Here is a 22,587-nt window from a genome sequence, read left to right on the forward strand (position 1 = left end):
AACACCCCTGGAATGCTGTTCATGAATGGCAGCATAACAGGTCGAATCACCAGAGTGACGTACAGTCGTGCTCAAAAGTATCCGAACGACCTGAATTGCATTTCACCTGATTCGCATGCAACTCGCGTAACGAAGCTGCCTAGCAGGTCCTCTAATCGCTCCTCGGTATAGTCGTTTGGCTATTGAAAATGGTTCCAACAAGTCACCACTAGAAAACACTGCTCTGTATTGCAATAACTCAAGATGTAAAATAATACCACCATACTACAGATATCAGGGAACACATTATCACGGATAAGGCTGTCCTTAAGGCTTGTAAGCTCACATTTATTACGGTAAATGACATACCTGACACGTTACCACTCTCATTATAATGTCAGATAGGTAATGCACGCAGTAAGTTCGTCTATTCAGGATTTCCTTTTCAAGGGAACATACTGTACATATTATTTAACACGAAACGACATTAAAAATTTAAGTTATTCACGAGCAGCTAGTTGCGAATATGTATGAACTTCAAATGACACGACGAACCGTCTCGTTCTGCATATGGATTTAAAACCAGGTCATGCAGACTAAGCAAAGATTTTGTGACTGACGGAAACTAACAGTCATTCCTGACTAATCATACAGAAAGCGATATACTTCGATTTTAGACAGTATCTGTTAGAAGATATCAACTTTAAATTACATAACGTAAACATTTTTAATGGACGCGAATACCTACACAGCATCTATTGTCCCTGTTAACTAACTACGAAAGATGTTAAATATTGCTTCTTCACAAGTAACTTCCTTGAAATGCCGTGAGGTAAAGCTTTGACTTGGTCAGGGATTCGACCCAGAACCTAATCGGATTGATATCGAAGCACAATCAACTGTGACGTATCGGATTTTCTCGGCAGTAGCTAGATGTTTTAACTGAAATGACGAGACTAAACATTAGTTTTTTCTTTCCCAGTACTTCAACCCGGCACCTATCGCTTTTATATTCTACAGAAAACGAACGTTAAATATACGTTTCTTACACCAGCAGCGACATGTGAGCATGTTTGAGCCAGAATAATATGACGAAAAGTTCAATGATGACTGGGAATCGAACCCCACACATATCGTTGTTGACTCCACACAAACAGACGTCAGCTACCGAATTTTTCTCCACCAGCAGCTCGCAATAACATCCTTCAACTTACAGTGATCTCGCAAATAGTTTTGTGTCTCACTGGGAGTCAAAAACGTCAGATATCGTTAGTGTTGGCAACTAATGTAAATACTTTAAAAATCAAAATTATTATCCACCAGCAGGTAGGGGTTCTCATGCCGGAGACTGACAATACATAATTAACACTTAAGTGCCGGACCAGGATTCGAACCCAATCACGCTCAATATGTGGAGATGTCGAGAGATCTGCAGTTCTGAACAAACAACAAATAGTAGTCGAGCTGTATTGTCATGAAGGGATAAAATTCCGCGTTAAGGGCGGTCTGAGTTGCATTCCCAGTCCAGAACCAATTTTACCGACATACAGAAGCTCAAATAAAAGATGGAATGAGTGTCCTGTAACCCTACATATTGTTTGGTTCGACACTAGAAATAAATAACTAGTATAAGAAATGTCGCTGGTGGAAGAGTTTCTACATGTCACCACTCCTGACTTTATTATGGTTCAACCTAACGTCTACTTGGTAGAGAAGGAGTATCATGATTAATGTGAATTTCAGACCACAATGCCATTATACCTCCTCCACTTGGCGTAGCCATAAGGAATAGAATCTGTCTCCCCCTATCAAGAGATCATAGCAAGGGTTGGAATAGAATCCAGATCATAAGTATACGAACTAATCAACAATACAACAGACCACCAAATCCTCTTCTTTGTGATTCGTTTTCTATCGTAACGCCATTGAGCCACACTGGATGAGAATTCTGGCACACAGGCTCCCTGTAGTGCTTCGCTGCATGTTCAGTACATTCATTTACTTGGTCGACTGAATCGCCATGAACTACCTGCCGCGGCTACCCAGTGCATTCATGGGACTCTATTCTGTAATCACCGAAATAAAATCACCTAACTGTCACCTACACAGAACTGCCAACAGTGTAGAATGCAGAAATTTAAATATGAAGTGTTCCTTTCCACTTGAACTACTCTATTGCGCTATCTGTTTGTTGAAAACGTCGTGCAGTGCAAAAGTGAAGCTGTAACTGTTTGTCTCTCAGAAGTATATATTCGGCTATATGCATTGTCTCATAGTACTGGAGGAATTGTTGTTGACTTCTGGTGGTTAAGTTGCTCTGTGTCAGCTATTAGCGTAATGGTAAGTGTCGCGAATTCGAGTAGATATACTGCTACATTTATTAAAACGCAGTTTTACTGTCAGCTGAATTTATCAATCTAATGGTACTTTGAACATATTTCCCTTCACTTCTCAACCAAAAATAGTCGCAAGCGGAAAAAGGACAAATTTCTGCGACGTTTTGTTCTTTTCAGGTTCAATAGACGGCCAGGCAGCAGATGCATCTCCAAGCTCTTGTATTATGTATGGGGAGAACGCATCTTGCCAAAAAACGTCAGTAAAATATTTTCTACATTAGTTGTCGTGTGGTAGTGGCATTTTATTCTTCTTCAGACCTTGTTTGACAGCTTTAACTCAGAACAAGTTTTCTACATGCATGTAATCAATAGACTGTATGTGCATTGTCCGACTGCTATAGATAACATTAGAGAATTTGCATATATAGTTTATCTCTCAGGTTAACTATTGTTTTAACAACACTAAAAGAAACCTTACGAAAATTGTACCCTGTATTATAAGAAATAAAATAAAATTACCCACGACAGCCTTACGACAGAAGTCTGCAGCATAATAAGTTTTCACCGTGACACTATGAGCCGAAAGTATTTTCTTGCGATTTTCTGATCGATGTTTGATCTGACTGCTTGTAGCTATTTCACAGAAGAGATAAAAACTTTACAGTTAGCTAAACTGGAACCGTGAACCATAACAGACGCTTTTTTCACAGCTCAGCACGCTACCACAGACCTAGCAAAGATGTACACGTCTTGGATTCCTCTTACGAGGCCATTGGTGGTTAGAACTCGTAAACTGCTATTTAAAGGACGAGATTAGTTGCGATTTCCACGTTCAGTGACTTTCCTGGGCTGGAAACCGTAAACTTACAATCGTTTGTCACACCTCACTTGATAATAACTCAGATTATTCAATGGAAAAGACAGGAAAAATCAAGTGAACCTTGAAGTTTAATTCCGTGAACACCAGGAAGTAACTCGTCGATCACAGAGTTGCCAAACTTACGTTGCCCTGTTGCCAAATCTCTGTTACAGTAACAGCAGGAAGAAGACGAACCTTTGTGTTGCTACAGCGGGCTGGGAAGTGACCATAGCTGGCATTTCAAAGACGCGGCTGCCACGGCCTGGAATACGTAATGCGTCTGATTCGCATTTTTGTAACTAGGTTTAGGGACTGGACCGTAGTTACTAATAATACTCATAACTGACTGCTAACCACATCAGTGACTCTCATAGTTGTTTGTATATTTCTTTCGTAAGTGTACTCAAAACTAAGAAAGTAATTCACCGACGTTTTCGTGCCTGGTGCCTGGCGGATAGCTGAGTACAACCAAAAAATTAAAAATAAGTGTGTGCTTGTGTGTGTGTGTGTGTGTGTGTGTGTGTGTGTGTTTGTGTGTGTGTGTGTGTGTGTGTGTGTGTGTGTGGGCGTGGCAGAAGAGAGAGACAGAGTGAGAGAGATAAATAAAAAAAGAATGAGAGAGAGAGAGAGAGAGAGAGAGTAAAAGATTGTTGTAAAGAAATTGGATCATGGTATGTAAAGAAATCTTTCATTAAAATGACACATTTGACATCACTACGAAATGTTGTATTCATGATCTATGGAACAAGTATTAATCTAATCAAATCTAATCATATTGCTGACTAACCATGAATGGTCATGAATTACCGAATTTTTCGCCAATATTAGTAACCAAATCTAAACTTGAAAATAAAAGACGACAGTTATTGTAATAAACTGGGACTCCTATTAAGACCCATTAATCCCTGTTAACTAACCACGAAAGATATCTTTTATACCTCCATTCAGAAGTAACAAAGTGTGCATGCATATAAAGATGAAGCACATTATGTGAAGTTCTGTGACAGAGATACAAACCCAACACGTAATCGGATTGTTAACTAAGTAAAATCAAATGTTACTTATCGTTTTTTCTTACCAGCTGCTAGGTGTTTGAATCTAAAATAGGCATTGAAATTTTTGTGCCTGAGTGACAATCGAACCGCACACCTACCGTCCTTCTGTATCATCCATGAATATAGCTTAAGTATCAATTACTTATTCACCAAGAGTTGATGTGTGCATGTTTGACCAGGAATAACGACAACTATTGTGATTGTTGGCAACATATGAACAGACATTAAAAATGCACATTAATTTTCACTAACAGGCCGGTGTGCACATGATTAGGCTTGAAATTCATATCGTTGGCGGTTGATTCGAATTTCTTCAGAGATGCTTATTTTATGAACCAACTTGGTATTCAGAAAGCCGAGATCTATGACCTTTAACACAACTTATTGAGTCAAGCTACCCAGAGGACTTGATGCGTAAAGGTTTGCATAATTTCAATTATTGTCAGTCTATCCGTGAGCTTGCTCGCATTCAGTGAGGCGAAATGTATCACAAAAGCATGCAAGACACAAAAATTTCTTGCACCATGTGCAACACACAAACGAAATCTCGCTGCGCTGACTTGTTGTCCGATATATTGCTTGGAAAATATATCTGATTCATGTTGCTAAATACAGCTCTACAGATGCGTACGAAGTGTATAAAAGTATATCTTCAAAAACACAGAAAGGCACGTAGAGGTATTCGACTGAAACATAGCCATGACCAAGATTGTAACCGGGATCGACACCATCATCGTCTACCACCTTCACAACTCGAACGATGACAGTGCTCATCCGGTTACTTACGTTTACTGGTATCAAAGCTACAGCATGAAAACACAAAAATGTTAATAACCTGAAGATCATTAACTTTGGAACCCATAGTAAAGTAAATCAGTCATCAGTTAGAAGATTGGTTTTAACACCTCAGTGTTTTAATAGGGACTGTCCTGTTGGAGGTGGTATGCCGTTGCTTGCCTCCGACCTTTGAGTTGACTTGCCTAGACAGTTAATATGGGGAACCTACAGTTTAACGTGGCTTTCGGACCACAGAGCAACACGGCATTTTTCACATCAACAAACACTGCCCGAAGGGAAATAAGTGTAAAATGGCACATAAAAATCGTGGGACTGTCAAGGGCTCGAACAACACACCTTTGTATTTTTAGTCTTGGGGTTTACCACTTTGCCACCACGTAGCCGAGACTGTGGTTTCTGGTTGGCATTAAAATGACGGGACGGATCTTTCGTTTGTGCCTTCTTTGGCACTTGCGTGTCCCTGCACCAAAGTAAAGAGAACTGAATTGAATGTAGTGCCACCAAGCTGGCATAAATAGAAAAGAAGAAAAATTAAACAACATAAATGGTCTCTCTTTGATGCCTCAATCTTCATTGTCATTATGAGTCTTATGAGAAAAAACGTACTCTTCATTGAAATAAACATCTTCGCCTTGTTATGCAAATTTTTGCGATGTATTTTACATTACAATTTTACTAACAAAATTAAAATAGGAAAAGTTTTCCTTTCGTTCACAGCATCTTAATCACTGAAGAGAGGTTAAGCTGAAATTAAACCATATGTGCTTTAAACAAAGTCTTCTTCCTGTTAACACAGTAGACTCAGTACCGCGTCCAGTTCCCGTCCTCTTCTACAACTGCATTTAATCGCCGGGGATCAGAGGCAACAAGCTTTCTGATGAATCTGTCACTCTGTGACATCTCTTCCCACGAAGCGTAAACTGCTTCCGACAACGCTGCCTTGGATGTTGGTGCAGGTCGTTTGTTCCTAATATTTTTTCCGGCTCTGGGATTGAGCTCTGTAGCTTTTGGAGGCCAGTCCAACAGCTCAATGTCTCCTTTCATCTGAAATCAGTGTCTTACACGACTGTCTGTATGGAATAAGGAATAGTCATGTTGGAAGATGATTCTGTCTCTAGGAAATCGCTGACGAACAGAAGGAAGCATGAGTTCTTCCAGTATTTCGAAGTAATAAGCAGTACAAAGAGAACGCTCAAGTTCCCACAGCACTCCGCAACCATTTGTTGATATCCAGCCCCAAACTGTGACAGACGTCCGGCCCCACGTTTGCCTCTGCTGGACATATTTTCGGTCGTACCTCGTTCCACTTGGTCGATGCACATGGACAGAGGTATTCGGAGTAGTTGAAAATACCTTCTCGTCGGTAAGTATAACTCGGTCCCAGACGAAAGCGGATTTCTTCTGTAGGCCAGTGAGAAATTTAACCTCGCAGCACTATGATGCTCTTTCAGCATTTCCTTAACATCCGATTTTCGTACATACCTTCCTTCTTCATTGGGCCGACGACGTATCGTCGTACTGCTAACTGTTAGCTGCAGGATGATTTTAATAGCATAATCTCCACGTCAGAGGCTTGCTTCTACTTAACCTTTTAATAGACTCTCATTTTTGCACCGTAACTAATTTTTTAAGGTAAGCACATCATCCACTACAGTACGCTCCTGGGGCTGGGAAATGTGTTCACACTGGTCTGGTGGAACGAAGTAGCACAGGTTCAATGCACTGGGTTCAGGCATTTGCTTTTAAGAGGCACAAACAGATTTACTTTACCTCTGGTGTCCTCATCAGAAAGACGTTATAATCCAGAATCCGCATTAAACATTATGTTCCTTCATTACCAACTGGCAGAACTGGTTTACGTTGGGAAATGACGTAGGTGGAAGTCATGGTGAACAGAAATACTGTCGAAAGTAAACTTACTTACATTAGAAAGTTTTATTTTATTTGATGAACCGATAGCCATTTAAAGGAACAGGGCTCTTATTTTACTTGTACTAGATTGAATTAGAGACGTTGAAAACTTTGGTGCTGGATTCGAATTTGTATCTCCTTTTTCGAGGATCTGAATGTTTCAGAACAGTATAGTTCAATCATTTCGTTCCTCTTCCCAAGAATGCAATATTCCCTAGGTCTCTTCCAAAGGTAAGTATATGGGTCCGAATACTGATCCAGTACAAAAATATTCATCATTTAATTTCAAGCCCTATGAAGTGTACACATGCCGGATAGTGAAAATTAACGTGCATTTTTAATGTCTGTTCATGTGTTGCCAACAATCACAATAGGTGTCGTAATTTCTGGTGAAAGAGGCACATATCTTACTGTTGGTCAGTAATTAATTGATACTTAAGCTATATTCGTGGATCATAAAGAAGAACGGTAGGTGTGCGGTTCGATTGTCACTCAGGCACAAAAATTTCTATGCCTATTTTAGATTCAAACACCTAGCAGCTGGTAAGAAAAACCGATATACAACATTTGATTTACAATCCGATTACGTGTAGGGGTTTGTATCTCTGTCACAGAACTTCACATCGTGTGCTTCATCTCTATATGCATGCACACTTTGTTACTTCTGAACGGAGGTGTATAAGATATCTTTCGTGGTTAATTAACAGGGATTAAAGGGTCTTGATAGGAGTCCCGGTTTATTACAGTAACTGTCGTCTTTTATTTTCAAGTTTAGATTTGGTTACTGATATTGGCGAAAAATTCGGTAATTCATGACTCTTCATGGTTAGTCAGCAATATGATTAGATTAGATTAGATTAGATTAATACTTGTTCCATAGATCATGAATACGACATTTCGTAATGATGTGAAATGTGTCATTTTAATGAAAGATTTCTTTACATACCATGATCCAATTTCTTTACAACAATTTTTTTCTCTCTCTCTCTCTCTCTCATTCTTTTTTTTTATTTATCTCACTCTCTCTCTCTGCCTCTCTCTTCTGCCAAGCCCACACACACACACACACACACGCACACACATAAACACACACACACACACACACACACACACACACACACACTTTTATTTTTTTTTTTTTTTTGGTTGTGCTCGGCTATCCGCCAGGCACGAAAACGTCGGTGAATTACTTTCTTAGTTTTGAGTACACTTACGAAAGAAATATAAAAACAACTATGAGAGTCACTGATTTATTATGTTTGGTTAGCAGTCAGTTATGAGTATTATTAGTAGCTACGGTCCAGTCCCTAAACCTAGTTACAAAAATGCGAATCAGACGCATTACGTATTCCAGGCCGTGGCAGCCACGTCTTTGAAATGCCAGCTATGGTCACTTCCCAGCCCACTGTAGCAACACAAAGTTCGTCTTCTTCCTGCTGTTACTGTAACTGAGATTTGGCAACAAGGCAACGAATGTTTGGCAACTCGACGAGTTACTTCCTGGTGTGCACGGAATTAAGCTTCAAGGTTCACTTCATTTTTCCTGTCATTTCCACTGAATAATCTGAGTTATTATCAAGTGAGGTGTGACAAACGATTGTAAGTTTACGGTTTCCAGCCCAAGAAAGTCACTGAACGTGGAAATCGCAACTAGTCTCGCCCTTTAAATAGCAGTTTACGAGTTCTAACGACCAATGGCCTCGTAAGAGGAATCCAAGACATGTACATCTTTGCTAGATCTGTGGTAGCGTGCTGAGCTGTGAAAAAGCGTCTGTTATTGTTCGCCATTAGATTGATAACTTCAGCAGACAGTAGAATTCTGTTTTAATAAATGTAGCAGTATATGTACTCGAATTCGCGACACTTACCATTACGCTAATAGCTGACACAGAGCAACAGAACCACCAGAAGTCAACAACAATTCCTCCAGTACTATGAGATAATGCATATGGCCGGATATATACTTTTGAGAGACAAACAGTTACAGCTTCACTTTTGCACTGCACGACGTTTTCAACAAACAGATAGCGCAATAGAGTAGTTCAAGTGGAAAGGAACACTTCATATTTAAATTTCTGCATCCTACACTGTTGGCAGTTCTGTGTAGGTGACAGTTAGGTGATTTTATTTCGGTGATTACAGAATAGAGTCCCATGAATGCACTGGGTAGCCGCGACAGGTAGTTCATGGCGATTCAGTCGACCAAGTAAATGAATGTACTGAACATGCAGCGAAGCACTACAGGGAGCCTGTGTGCCAGAATTCTCATCCAGTGTGGCTCAATGGCGTTACGATAGAAAACGTAACACAAAGAAGAGGATTTGGTGGTCTGTTGTATTGTTGATTAGTTCGTATACTTATGATCTGGATTCTATTCCAACCCTTGCTATGATCTCTTGATAGGGGGAGACAGATTCTATTCCTTATGGCTACGCCAAGTGGAGGAGGTATAATGGCATTGTGGTCTGAAATTCACATTAATCATGATACTCCTTCTCTACCAAGTAGACGTTAGGTTGAACCATAATAAAGTCAGGAGTGGTGACATGTAGAAACTCTTCCACCAGCGACATTTCTTATACTAGTTATTTATTTCTAGTGTCGAACCAAACAATATGTAGGGTTACAGGACACTCATTCCATCTTTTATTTGAGCTTCTGTATGTCGGTAAAATTGGTTCTGGACTGGGAATGCAACTCAGACCGCCCTTAACGCGGAATTTTATCCCTTCATGACAATACAGCTCGACTACTATTTGTTGTTTGTTCAGAACTGCAGATCTCTCGACAACTCCACATATTGAGCGTGATTGGGTTCGAATCCTGGTCCGGCACTTAAGTTTTAATTATGTATTGTCAGTCTCCAGCATGAGAACCCCTACCTGCTGGTGGATAATAATTTTGATTTTTAAAGTATTTTCATTCGTTGCGAACACTAAGGATATCTGACGTTTTTGGCTCCCAGTGAGACACAAAACTATTTGCGAGATCACTGTAAGTTGAAGGATGTTATTGCGAGCTGCTGGTGGAGAAAAATTCGGTAGCTGACGTCTGTTTGTGTGGAGTCAACAACGATATGTATGAGGTTCGATTCCCAGTCAGAATTGAACTTTTCGTCATATTATTCTGGCTCAAACGTGCTCACATGTCGCTTCTGGTGTAAAAAACCCGTATTTAACGTTCGTTTTCTGTAGAATATAGAAGCGATAGGTGCCGGATTGAAGTACTGGGAAGGAAAAAACTAATGTTTAGTCTCGTCATTTCAGTTAAAACATCTAGCTACTGCCGAGAAAATCCGATAAGTCACAGTTGATTGTGCTTCGATATCAATCCGATTAGGTTCTGGGTTCGAATCGCTGACCAACACAAAGCTTTACCTCACAGCTTTTCAAGAAAGTTACTTGTGAAGAAGCAATATTTAACATCTCTCGTAGTTAGTTAACAGGGACAATAGATGCTGTGTAGGTATTCGCGTCCATTAAAAATGTTTACGTTATGTAATTTAAAGTTAATATCTGCTAACTGATACTGTCTAAAATCGAGGTATATCACTTTCTGTGTGATTAGTCAGGAATCACTGTTAGTTTCCGTCAGTCACGAAATCTTTGCTTAGTCTGATGTGTCACATGGTCTATAATCTTCTCTTTCACAAGCAATGACGAAACATACTTTCAGAATCTGCCTATTATATGTGGAGGAGAGATGAATGGGGAATCATTCTAGCCACGACATAGGTCGCCAGTAGAGAAATCCACTGACATAAGGCAACGCGGAATATTCCTACCTTGCTTGGACGCGCAGCACTGACAGCCAGTATAAGACTGGCTTTGACAGGGGCAGATTGCTTTGGAGTGGGGCCCGGGTAAGAGTCTCTCGGAAATGGCTGTTCGCGTGGTCCTGTCGAGAGCATTTATGGAAAGTGAAGGACGGTGGCCGCTCTTTAAGGCAGGGTAGGTGGAAATCTGTGGCAGAACTAACGATAAAGAAGAACGCTGGTATAGGCGCAAGTATTTTGGATCAAAAATTTTACGCATGTTATTAAACTTGGAACTATGCAGCAGATGACTAAGATGTGTTCCCTTGTTGACCCAAAGGCATCTTCAGTTACGATTTATATTGTTACGACATGTATATGGTCATATTATGCTACAGGTGAAGTTCACCTCTGTTTTCAAGGGAGTTGTGGTAATAGTTTAAACGAAGGGACCTCGGCGGCGTGGGAGTATGTGAACATTAGTGCAGACCATCATGGTTGATAGCGATAATGAAACTGTCCGTATCATGATGCTAGAATCAATCTATAGTGGACTTACATTAATATGTTGGCTCCCAAATTTGTGTGATCTGAACCCGATGGAACGCATCATCTCCGACCCGTAATTTAAGAGTACTGCGTGAGCGAAGCGTAGACATTTGGTGCCATATAACACCGGAAGCGTATCAAGTACATGCTGAACCATGCCTCGTGTTGGCTACCATTTGACAGGTGACCATAATTTTTTGGATATTTACCTAAGATGGTGCATTACTGCTGTACGCTTTCACCAAATGAGCATGAATTGTGACAACATTGTTCACCTTGAAATGCAGAAAACAGATAACCGCACGATGCTCCACTTTATCAATGAGTTGCACGATTTGGTTTTGGTTCCTCTAGGGGAGTTCTGCGGTATTGTGGTATGGGGATTTGGTTGTTTTCCGGGACTGTAGACAACGTACCTTCAATCGAACAAAATATTATATACGAACTTTATTTTTTATGCGATAGTTGAAGCTTTATAGCTACCTCTCGTAACTGGAGGAGTGTGGATAGAGATAATTAACGCTCTTTCATTTTCAAATGGCTTAAGTCCACTCAGAAACGACGCTACTTTGTGTATCCTATTAAACATAATAATCCTTCGAACTTTGATCGTGACAGGTTGTTCATTTAAAACTTTTCATTTTCTGGAGGGAGTAACGAGAAATGAGGTATAATTTTAAGGAGGTGGAAGCTAGAGTGTGAGGAGGAGCTGGAGGAAGTGGTGTAGAGAGTGCAAGAGATGAGGGGATCGAGTTGGCGCTAGTGAGACTAGCGGCTGCTGCCGGCGAGTTCCCCGAACAAGGAGCTGCGGTGGCGAAAGTTCCTCCCGGGAACTACCGCAGCGTAATAAGTTTCGCGGCCGGGTTGCGTCTCACGGACCAGTCTGCCATCATGGCTTAAGGCGCAGAAGTTGCTAACTGTACAGCCAATCACGTGAAATCCTCCGCGTTTTGAAACTCGTTTACCGAGCTTAGCCTAAGACCGACTAAAACTCGATTGACACTAGTAAGATAACGGAGTTGTTTTCGCACTAGAAGGGAAGGAAACACAGAATCTCTTCATTTAATCCATTACCGAATGGTGAAAGTGAGCTTATGAGACACAATAAGTAATGTAAAAAGTCGCAATATAGCATCAGTATTAAAAATATTGCAATGTGATAAAGCTTGTTAATGGCAAATTCATGACGAACGCTCTTCACAAACATTGTACGGTAAACTGCTCAGATGTGAAACAATAGGAAAACTGTCTCCAAACATTTTAAAACACGCTCTCTTATTTAATAGAGAAAATATGTACTACAAACATATCAAAAGATATCTATCATGCAATAGATTGTGCCTTTTTATCTTATCCGTTATCGTTTTCTTTTCTGTCTAACAACAGAATAACATAAAAGAAACAACTACACTTTTCTACTGCAAAAGGTTATTAAAGAAAGGTTATTTAATGTAATTCTTTCATTATTTTATATTTCCATTTATGCACAGAGTAGGCTATTTCTTTGTCCACGCATTGTGGAATCCATACATTTTTTTGCTGTCATTTTAATTTTGTGGAAAAAGGTAAAATATCTATTTCCTCATGGCAGCTTTACAATGAGTTACGAAAAAAAGGAAAAATAAAATAAAAACATTGAAGCCACAAAAGCACAAGACCCACAGTTGTAACATGAGAAAATACACTAAGTTCCGCAGTTACCAGGTAACGTCACCGTGCCACCACCAGCGTCAACGTCGAAACCTTCTTCCCGTGAGATCTTAACGTTCACGTCCCGTTCTGTTCAGTTCCGCTCCATTCCGTTGACATTCTCTGCGAATGCCACGATTTTAAATGTCTTGTGTAATGTTTCGACTTTAGGCCTCATCAAATCAACCTTAAATCATCAGATACACTCTGATCAAAACTATCGTACATGTATTACTGAACGTTGTTATGGGGGGTGTCCATCTTCATCTCTATGTCGGCTTGAACTCTGCTGGGGACACTTTCAATGAGGTGTCTGAATGTCTGTGTAGGAATGGCAGCCCGTTCGTCTTCCAGAGAAGAAACACAGGATCTAGATCGAAATCGACGTTCCAACTCGTCCCCAACGTGATCCACTAAGTTCGCGTAGGAACTCTGGGCAGACTTCTTCATTTTAGGAACGGTAACGTCCTCGAACCGTTGCCTCGCAGATGCTGCTTTATGATACTGGGCATTGTCTTGATGATACGATCATCGTCTCCGAGGTGTTCCTCTAATTTAAACAGAATACAATGCTGTAAAATGTGTGCGTAACCTTCTTCATTTGGCGTTTCCTTGGGCGCAGTGAGGGGATTACACCCTCACCACGAAAAACACCGCTATAACGTAACAGTATTTCCTCCATGCTTCACTGTTGGTCCTATACATGTTCTCTCTCTGCATCCGCCATACTCAAATCTTTCCATCGGACTTAAACCAGGTAACGCGTGACTCATCGCTCCAAGTCACTCGTTTCCAGTCATCCATTTTACATAACCTTAAACGTCCGTTGACACAACTACAGAAATGTGTGTCTTTTGAGCAGCTGCTAGACCATTGTACTCTATACGCACAGTCACTGTCCTACCTGAACTGGAGGTAGCACTTTGAAACTCACTAGTGATTCCTTCCGCTGATTTCATGTGATTTGTACAATCATCCTCCGAAACGATCAAGGGCCCTGTCCGTCTGCATATCATGTCTGCCTGGTATTGGTTTAGCTATGTCTGTTCGTGTTTCCAATTCATCATCACATCATGGTTCAAACGGTTCAAATGGCTCTGAGCACTATGCGACTTAACTTCTGAGGTCATCAGTCGCCTAGAACGTAGAACTAATTAAACCTAACTAACCTTAGGACATCACACACACCCATGCCCAAGGCAGGATTCGAACCTGCGAGCGTACCGGTCGCTCGGTTCCAGACTGTAGCGCCCAGAACCACACGGCCACTCCGGCCGGCTTCACATCATGAATTGTCTAACTGGTCAGATTTAGAAGAGTTGAAATGTCCCGCATGGATTTCTTACCCAGGTGAGACCCAATGACTAGTCCACATTCAAAGTCACTGCACTCCCCCAAGCGACCCATTCTGTTGTTGCTGCCTTCTCACCTACTTTTACACTGACAGGTCCCCCCTTCGTGATATCTAGTGATCAATTCCGCATTACTTTGGGTGTCCGGATAGTTTTGATCAGACAGTGTACTGCTGCCGAATGACGTGCGTGCCTGGAGTCGGGACAGGCGCCATTGTGCAGTTTGTGTACTTCGGGTCACGTAGAAAATTGAACAGTAACTACAAATTATAATATTGTTCTGGCTATCTAATGAACTTCCTACTGCAATCTTGTGCTGATCTGATACCACGCACTGTTGCACTGTTAAAATCCTTAATCAACCACAGACACATCGGAACTTTTCGACTACTTGTAACATGGCAGACGCTGCCGAATATAGGAGTTTCCATCTACACCTATATTCCGCAAGCCACCTGACGGTGTTTGGCAGTGGGTACCTTCGTTACGACAATCTCAAATGGTTCAAATGGCTCTGAGCACTATGCGACTTAGCATCTATGGTCATCAGTCCCCTAGAACTTAGAACTACTTAAACCTAACTAACCTAAGGACATGACACAACACCCAGCCATCACGAGGCAGAGAAAATCCCTGACCCCGCCGGGAATCGAACCCGGGAACCCGGGCGTGGGAAGCGAGAACGCTACCACACGACCACGAGATGCGGGCTACGACATTCTGTCCCCCATTTCCTGTTCTATTCGCTAATGGCGCTTCGGACAAACGAATGTCGATAATATTAGCTCAAAATTATGGGATTGTCTCGTAGTGGTCATTTCGCGAGACTGTGTGGTAGGTAGTAAAATGTTGCTCGACTCTTCCCAGCAGTTACTCCCCCGGAATTTCGACATCTCCGTGCTGGTCAGTGCCGCTCTGGAAGCGTCTGCCACTGCACTTTTTTGCATGATGCTTTGGCGCCAATTAATCATGCTTTGACGAAAAGTGCTGCTCTTCGCTGCATTTGCTCTATGCTTTAACATTAATCCAATCTATTAAGTAACCCACACTGATGAGTAATACTCAAGATTCGGTCTAGCGAGTGGTTTATAAGTCACATATTCCATGGGTGAACATTTCTTTCATACTTTTCCAATGAATCTCAATGCTACATTTGCTTTCGCTGCATTTAGTTTTTTGTGGTCGTTTTACTTTGTCGCTCCGGATGGTTACTCCTAGGTAATTTATATTAGCTACGGTGCCAGCGATTTGTTCCCAACAGCGTAAGTAAACAGCTGTGGATCCATTTGCCCATTTGTGCACAGAATCCTACATTTATTTACGTTCATGCTCAACTGTAACTCTTTGTATCAGTCGTCAATTCTCTTCAGGTCGATACGTACTTCTGGAGTTGAACCTTCATGTAGACATCAGCATTGTGTTCACTATCAGCTTAACTGTACCGAATACCTTCCGGAGACCAAGGAACACGGTAGCAAATTTGGGGCCTTAGTCTAAGATGTCCTCGGTCTCATAGACGGACAGAACGAACTGAGATTCGCGACAAGTATTTGCGGAATCCATGTTCATTTTTATAGAGTAGATGTGCGTTTTACGAAAACATCATAATGCGTGACGTTCACATGTTCCGTAAGTGGACTACAGACGAACGTCATTGATAAACGTCTGTCGTTCGACCCTTCATTAAAACCGGTGTGCCCTGAAACTTTTTCCAATCCCTCGGAATCCTTCGTTGTTCCAACAACCCACGATAAATTACTTCTAGAAGAGAAGAAGAATCCTTCGCATAATAGGTGCAGAATCTGACAGATGTCTTATTCGTTCTGTTCGGTATCTCAGTACCTATCATCTACATCTACATCTAGATCCATATTCCGCAAGCCACCTGACGGTGTGTGGTGGAGGGTACCCTGAGTACCTCTATCGGTTCTCCCTTATATTCCAGTCTCGTATTGTTCGTGGAAAGAAGGATTGTCGGTATGCTTCTGTTTGGGCTCTGATCTCTCTGATTTTATCCTCATGGTCTCTTCGCGAGATCTTCGTAAGAGGGAGCAATATACTGCTTGACTCCTCGGTGAAGGTATGTTCTCGAAACTTCAACAAAAGCCCGTACCGAGCTACTGAGCGTCTCTCCTGCAGAGTTTTCCACTGGAATTTATCTATCATCTCCGTAACGCTTTCGCGATTACTAAATGATCCTGTAACGAAGGGCGCTGCTCTCCGTTGGATCTTCTCTATCTCTTCTATCAACCCTATCTGGTACGGATCCCACACTGCTGAGCAGTATTCAAGCAGTGGGCGAACAAGCGTACTGTAACCTACTTCCTTTGTTTTCGGATTGCATTTCCTTAGGATTCTTCCAATGAATCTGGCATCTGCTTTACCGACGATCAACTTTATATGATCATTCCATTTTAAATCACTCTGAATGCGTACTCCCAGATAATTTATGGAATTAACGGCTTCCAGTTGCTGACCTGCTATTTTGTAGCTAAATGATAAGGGACCTATCTTTCTATGTATTCGCATCACATTACACTTGTCTACATTGAGATTCAATTGCCATTCCCTGCACCATGCGTCAATTCGCTGCAGATCCTCCTGCACTTCAGTACAATTTTCCATTGTTACAACCTCTCGATACACCACAGCATCATCTGCAAAAAGCCTCAGTGAACTTCCGATGTCATCCACAAGGTCATTTATGTATATTGTGAATAGCAACGGTCCTATGACACTCCCCTGCGGCACACCTGAAATCACTCTCACTTCGGAAGACTCTCCATTGAGAATGACATGCTGCGTTCTGTTATGTAGGAACTCTTCAATCCAATCACACATCATTCCGGCAATCACTCGACGATAGGAAGGAGGAATCTTTGATGGCGCTTTAATTGTGTGCCCGAAGACCAGAGTCCTCCACCCATGCTGCAGCAGAGACCCCGGCCGGGCTAACTAGCGACGGCGCTGTTTCCTGTAACGCGTCGCGTCGCAAGGACGGCCTCAGCCGCCCCGCATACAAACCTGCGGCTGAAGGCGACCTCGGCACGTACGATACGGCTGCGAAATTTGCGCGAGCCTTGCTGCAGAAGGACGGCCGCGGTTGCTACTGCTAACTGCATGGCGGAAACCACGATCTCCTTTCTGCTGCAGTGTTGTGTTTCAGAGCTTTCAGAGCAAAACTGGGACACTATTAGGTCGGCATGCCACAAACCTCAAATGGTCTTGATGTTCACTAAGCTCCGACACGTAAATCATTAGCATTTCGAAAATACTTATGATAAAAATCTCAGTTGCAATTCCTCACACTTGGTGCCTATTAGGATCATTGAATATCAAACGAGAAGGAGGCTGTAAAATGAAAACCACTGAAGGGACCGTAATGCCATTGCTTACGGAAGAAGCTGGGGCTCCTAGAAGGGGTCAAGGTTCCAAATTCGCCTCTAGAGGGATATGGACACATACACACACACACACACACACACACACACACACACACACACACACACACACACGTGACGACTGAGCGAGCACGTACATAATTCGACTGTCCACTGCACTCAATATTGCTGACAACATAGAAATGGAGGCTACAAGAGAATAGCAAAGGGGTGTAGTGCGTTTCCTTAAGCCGGAAAGAGTGCGGAGAAACGAAAGTCATCGAAACTGATTTCCATTTTTCACCATCCGGCTCGTTCCTTTTCGAGTAACCCTAACAATTTCGATTACGGTTAAAGATCATCTTCACATCTAGAAATATAACACAGTGAAATATTAATAAATAACTGTTACAGTAGATGCCACGGACTAACAAATATTTAAAATTTAAAATTCTTAAAACTGAGCCTAATGACTCTCTAGGCAAATTTCTTTAAACAGAACGTAGTCATAAGCTGTAAAATGAAAGGAAGAATACTAGAACGCTTGTGACAATACTCTACAGTCTATACCATGCGCCAATTTACTAAACACACTTTACATCATACAATGCCGTCTGTCGCGGGTAGGATAGAGAGAAATGAGGATAGCGGAGGGTAAAGCACTATAACGGGGCGGTATTAAAATTTAATAAATATATTGTCTAAAATGTGTAATACAATTAATTTAAAATTAAGATACAATTTACGTAATGCAACTAGCATTAATACATGATACATGTTGCTAAAATTCGTAATGAAATTAAAAATAACTGATCTAAAACACTAAGTGTGGTGTGGTAGGAGCTATGAACGAGTGGTAAGGTTCCGGGCTAACATTAATTCAGACAACCTTTAATAAAAATTTATTAACAAACAATTCTTACCCAACACTTATTTAAAAAATATTGTCCTATCTCTTTTACATTTTTTTCTTTTAAAGGGTAGTCATTACAAGACTTGCTCTTAATTGATAATATTTACACTAATCCGGTATCAAGGGTAAAACACTGGTGATCCAACAGGCCAAAGGAATTATAACATCAATTAAAAGTTCCATCTCAAACTCGATAACTACTTGCAATAAAAAATTTCAAGTCCTCAATGGTATCTTAAAAATGCATGTAGCAACCCTTAAATAAATTTATAATAACAAACTGACAGCAATTAAAACCTTAAAACAAAAATAAGATAAATTCAGTTTAGCAAATGCACTTCATCTACACAACAACAAATTACAGAGGGACCGCCTTATCACAAGTTTTGTACACACCAGTTTCTCTCGTGCCACAGTTTAAAATTTGCTGATTTATTTCACGGGAGTATCGAACCATTTCAAAACAAGTTTAGGAGCAAAACTCAGAATGAACGCCAAATTTACGGACGGGAACTGTTCAATTAATTACTTAACTCAAGAACAAATATGCAGAATTAGAATTGATCCGCTGCTACACCAGTGGATTTACACAGTCATAAAAAAAGCACCCCGCCTTCAGGCCACGAGTGTCCTACCGGGACCATCCGACCGACGTGTCATCCTCAGTGGAGGATGCGGATAGGAGGGGTGTGGGGTCAGCACACCGCTCTCCCGGTCGTTATGAAGGTGTTCTTGACCGAAGCCGCTACTATTCGGTCTAGTAGCTCCTCAATTGGCATCACGAGGCTGAGTACACACCGAAAAATGGCAACAGCGCATGGCGGCCTGGATGGTGACCCATCCAAGTGCTGACCACGCCCGACAGCGCTTAACTTCGGTGATCTCACGGGAACCGGTGTAACCACTGCGAAGGGGCCGTTGCCATAATCTTCCAATCTTATTTTATTTCACACGTCAGTCTTGCACACACTTCCTGGCAATGTATTACACACATCATTAAACTGCCGTGCTAAGACCTGCAACATAAATCAGTCACCACATGGCGCCTCACAAGGGCAGACTCAATTAAAGATTTGCAAGACCAACAACTAAAACACATAGATGGGCAATTACTCAGCTTCACGTGGAGTTATCCAGTACTCAAGTGTAAATGCAACCAGGGCTCAGCGACAAAATAGAGACGACTGTACATACTTCCCACCGTTGCTTTAACTGCAGATCTCCTTCGGGCAACACCAGTATTGCCCAATCGAAGCACTCTTGCTTGCAAACGGGGAGCTCGTTTCCAAGTTACAGCTTTCCAAACCACGACTCTCAACTACAACCAGGCCGCGCTATCACTCCAGGTTACGGCCAAGTCGTTTTCCGGCGCATACACGGGCTGCGCACAGCACTTCGCCTCGCACGCCATCTTCTTCGTGACACTGCTAACTCAAGACTCCTTCACTGACCGAGCCACGCCACCTCGCGAAACACATTCGCACCATAAGCCACTTGGGCAAAGAGATTCTACACAACCATCGATTGCACTAGAGAGGCACAAAGTGAGACAAATCAAAATATTGTGGAAGGTTTCGACACTCGGCACGGGTATGCAGTTTTCACCAGTGAGCGCCTGGGATGTGTTACGCTTGAGAACACGACTCAGTCTGTTCGCAGTCACGATGGCACTCGCTCAAGCGAGTGCGGCCAACTGCAAAGTCGTCTTGTGCCGAGTGGCACCGCGGTAAAGCTCGAGAGCTGCTGTTGACTGGGTTGTCTGAGTGCATAGTCAAAATTCTTGGAGTATTTAGAAGATTTCTTGAAACCACACTGAAGACTGAGCATTTTACCTGGTTCTTCCAGGTGATGTCCACATACGCCGCCGGGAAAAAAAATCAGACATCCTCAAGGACAAAGCCATTTTATTGACAAGTGAGGTGACATTTTAGAAGTAACTAATAACTAATTCAGACTAACTGAAACACACATTTGACTACAGAGGGCGCCCAAACTGTCTCATTAATACACAGTGTCCTTCCCTCTGATGGGAACTCATGCGTGTATTCTCGCGTGCAAACTATCACAAAGGTGGAATGGTATCGTGCGATAGCCTGATAGCATCTTGCGCCTTTTGCTGCAATTCGGCAATTGTTCTTGTGGAGAACGATTAATTTACCATATATGTTCATTTGGTGAGAGATCTGGTGATCCTGCTGGCCTGGGCAGCTGTTTTACACAACGAAGACCATGATGCGTCGCAGCAGCAGTACGTGGTCATGCTGACAAAGCAGTGACCTTCCCATCGAATGAATGGTAGCAATATAGGGATCACAGCCCGTGCAATGTAAAGGGCACTGGGTTTCGTTACGCTGCAGAGCGCGAGTTGCAACTCATGGCCTCCCACACCATGAAGCATGTGATGAGTCCTGTGTGTCGTGGGTGAATGCACTTTCGAATAGGCAATTCACCAGATGTAAGTCCTTCTCTCGCAGTCCGCAGCTCGTGGTCGTGCGGTAGCGTTCTCGCTTCCCACGCCCGGGTTCCCGGGTTCGATTCCCGACGGGAACAGGGATTTTCTCTGGCTCGTGATGACTGTGTGTTGTGTGCTGTCCTTAGGTTAGTTAGGTTTAAGTAGTTCTAAGTTCTAGGGGACTGATGGCCATAGATGTTAAGTGCCATAGCGCTCAGAACCATTTGAACCATTTGAACCTTCGCTCGCATACAGACAGAACCTACTCTCATCACTGAAGACAGAGCGGCATTCCGCACTCCATTCATCTCTTTCACCTCAGCAGAGCAGCCCCGCTTGGCGTTGTCACTGTGTACGTGATAGCCTGGCCAGAGGCACATATGATCTTAGTATTGCTTAAGCAGATGGTTTCTGATGGTCCCTGATGAGTCAGCAGGTGCAACACGTGCCCGTATTTCGTCCCTGGGTGATGCTCGGTAGGCCTCCGCTGCAGCTGCACTACACGGACCACTGTTGAAAGTAGCTGCACAGCACCGACACATTTTTCCTAACATGTGCAACAGTCCGTCAATGCTTTGTCTCCCCATTTGGCACACAACGCGGCCCCTTCTAAACTGCTGAAGCAATTCAACGGGAGTACGTGATCGTCGGTGGGGCATGGTTGTACCCTAAAATGAATCTTCCTAACGCTGTTCGTCTCCAAACTCAGCACAGTTACCACATGCAGAGTCAAAACAGAGGGAGCACAGACACAATTCTTGGACGCCATCTGGTCGCCGATGACCGTGTCACATGAATCAGTAAAACTAGAACTCCCCAGCCTGGTGCCACTGAACACATTCCTCGAGAGTGTTACATTTTCTTGAGGCAAAGTATTTCGAGTTATTCGAACATATTCAGCAAAACATTTCTTAGGCGCAGTTTGTGAAGTTTCAAGATGTGTCTCTGTTGGTCTTACCGGGAGTTTAATTTCAGTTGGATGGTTTCCAAATACTGTCTTATTTTTGGCAATGAAGTGTTTTCGTTAAATTGAATCTCATAAATTCTATCACTATGACTTATAAATTGTTTATGACAGTTGTTGCACCAAATATTATACGCATCCGATGACGAAATTTATCACTATTCCTTTGTATCATGTTTTAGTTGAGAACGAAGAGTTTCAATTCTGTGAAAGCCTGTTCTTAACCTGGTTTTCTGAAGCTGTCGAATATGAGACCGATCCCCCGTATTCTGTAGGCTTGTTAATACATTTTTGGTGTTGATGAACTCTTAACGCAGTAGTGCGAGTTCTCTGTTTTAATTTTTTGAAAATTTCAGTGACTACTTCAGCTTTTTAGCCACTACTTACAAATAATGCCTATTTCATTTTTATTATGCGGTTCACGTACTGATAGCTTGGGCAACATGTTAGTTAGGTAACCAAAATATGCCACTTTGTATATAGTTGGAAGCCGTGATGTAAAACCATAATGAGTTCTGGGTTTCCTGTAAATCCTGAATTTGCGTCTATCAACTTCTTCAGCAACAGTTACATCCAAGAAATTGATTACTCCCTTA

At 42.1% G+C, this 22,587-nt stretch overlaps 1 pseudogene; it reads right to left on the reverse strand.

Annotated features, from left to right (window-relative positions):
- Window positions 1-19,380: 19,380 nt before the first annotated feature.
- LOC126357325 (5S ribosomal RNA) lies at window positions 19,381-19,498 on the reverse strand (annotated as a pseudogene).
- Between the last annotated feature and the right edge of the window lie 3,089 nt (window positions 19,499-22,587).

Source organism: Schistocerca gregaria, chromosome 3, assembly GCF_023897955.1.
Source record: "Schistocerca gregaria isolate iqSchGreg1 chromosome 3, iqSchGreg1.2, whole genome shotgun sequence".
Lineage (NCBI taxonomy): Eukaryota > Metazoa > Arthropoda > Insecta > Orthoptera > Acrididae > Schistocerca > Schistocerca gregaria.